At 36.1% G+C, this 2402-nt stretch overlaps 1 protein-coding gene across 6 annotated transcripts in view; it reads right to left on the bottom strand.

Annotated features, from left to right (window-relative positions):
• The window catches only part of LOC106872982 (general transcription factor II-I repeat domain-containing protein 2-like), a 114092-nt gene that overhangs the window by 3394 nt on the left and 108296 nt on the right, over positions 1–2402 (bottom strand). The gene's annotated exons all lie outside the window — the stretch shown is intronic.

Below are 2402 nucleotides of genomic sequence, written 5' to 3'. Positions count from 1 at the left end.
TTATATAAATTTGGCACTACAACAGTTTCGCATAATATGTAACAGATTCATTTTGGGAATATTTCATGTTTCACCGGAAAACAGCTACACAACACTTTAACTTTTATTAACATTCATTTTATGTTCTTCTACAATACACCCTTTTTCTTTAAACCAGCCTTTATGAGTGCTTTCAGAAATTTTTCATTCGTGGTACCTTTCTCACTCAAAGAAAATTAACTCAGGATTGAAAGTTTTTTTCCGATTTAGGAATTTCCCATAAAGGATTATGAAAGGTACCTATTTGCAGTAAACAGAGTTAAATATTTTGGCAGCGGAAACAGTGCAGCACCAGTGACAGGATGTGAATGGCAGACAAGGCATTACAACTGAGGATCCAATACTAACATTGACTTTGACACTTTCGACAATCTTTCAGGGACAAAACAATAGTAAAGCGACAAGGAAATAACCACAGCATATTTATCTCTTTATTTTGTGATTGAGATTCAATTTAACTTTTTTTCAAGAGAATATATTGAAAGAATTCATTTTAATATTACTCTGGTGTCTACAGATTGTTACTCTTGACGGAAACATTATTCTTATTTTCATTCAATGAAATTAAGAAGTTAGTAATGAAAGTAAGTTAGCCAAAGGACAGTATTAGTCCAATGTATTGAACTTGATAGAATAATGTAGTACTATTATCATTATTATTAAATCAATAAATTTCCGCTCCTAAGGGAAACTTGGTAAGTTCTGTTACGTTGATAAATTAATAGATGCTTGCTATTAAACTTTGTTATTTTCTAATGTTGTTCTCAGCTGTTCTGAAATTTCTCTCCAGCCGGAGTCTATCACATATAATTTTAAATGTTGTCTAAGGAATCGTCTATTAAGTGATTTATTTTTCTGTCAGATCAGTTAATGAAACATTGTCGAATGGCTTCTCATTCTGCACAGACACACACACAGATGTACATGCACACACACACATATAAGGAAACTCTATCCAAACACCCCTTTCTCTTCTCCCCTCACCACCACCACCACAAACGCTAATTATATAAAATTCTCCAAGCAACCAGTTCCATCTTTGTCCTTTCTACTATCCGGAAAGAATTTGCATCACAATTAGCATCCATTCTCACCTAAATTTTCAATATTTCTCTCATAAGGTAGCAAGCTGGGCGAAATGCTTAGCAGTATATTTCGTCCGTCTTTACGATCTAAGTTCAAATTCCACCTAGGTCAGCTTTGTTTTTCAGCCTTTCATCAGGATCAATAAAATAAGTATCAGTTAAACACTGGAGCAGGAGAGGGCTGATGTAATCGACTTGTCCCCTCCCTTCAAGCTGCTATCCTCACACCAAAATTCAAAATGTTCGTGCGCCGTGTTAAAATAATGTTTGTTTTTTAAAAATATATTTTGGTGGTGTGTTTGTTCATGCAGTTTATGTCATGTTCAATGGTGACTCAGTGTGTTCATTGGAAACGCGCTTTGTTTCAACAAGACAATGCAAAGCCACAAACCACCAGAAAGACCAGCAACAAGATTGAAGAATTGGACGGTGTGGAAGTTCTGCCACATCCACCCTACAGTCCAGACGTTGCTACGGTCACTTCTGATCAGTGCAGCACTTTATGAAAGGTCACCGATTTGAGTCATTCGATAAAGTTGAAGAAGCCTGTCAAGAATTTTTCAATTCAAAGCTGAAGGATTGGTATTTTGACCAAATCTGAAAGCTTGCAGATCGTTGGGAAAAGGTCGCGGAAAATTATGGTCCTTATTTTGAAGAAAAGTTGTTGTTTTGGACTAAATTCTTGCATAAAAATCATTATTTTAACACGGCGCACGAACTTTTTCCTCAACCTAGTATGTCCCTCTCTCTCTCTCTCCCCTCTTTCCCCATCTCTTTTTTCTCCCTCTCTCTCCCCATCTCCCTCCCTCTCTTTCTCTCTCTCTCTACTCTCTCCCTCACTCTCTCTCTCTCTCTCCCTTTACTGATCAGCGAAACAGTTTCTACACAGATCAAATGCAGACATTCTTCTCTGCGTCCATACATTAAACGGTCTCTTGAGTTTGAGAACTGAAGCAAAATCTATGCAATGGTCAAAGCGCCAGCACAAGCTGTTCCCCCATTAAACTGCACATTCATAGATCCATTTCCCTTGCATTCGAAATTTCTCCTCAGTCAACCCCATTGTAGCCTTAACGGAGGAAACTTACTCTGACAACTCCAGCGTAAACCAGGGTTCTCTTATATGTCCTCTACTCTTTTATATGTGATTTTATGAGCGACAGGATGTTACTTCTAACTACATACAATCCTATGAGGTACGATATTATTATTATTATTATTATTATTATTATTATTATTATTATTATTATTATTATTATTATTATTATTATTATTATT

Source organism: Octopus bimaculoides, chromosome 22 (assembly GCF_001194135.2).
Source record: "Octopus bimaculoides isolate UCB-OBI-ISO-001 chromosome 22, ASM119413v2, whole genome shotgun sequence".
Taxonomy (NCBI): Eukaryota; Metazoa; Mollusca; class Cephalopoda; order Octopoda; family Octopodidae; genus Octopus; species Octopus bimaculoides.
The sequence above is the reverse complement of the archived record's forward strand: the minus strand, read 5'-3'. Positions and strand labels throughout refer to the sequence as shown.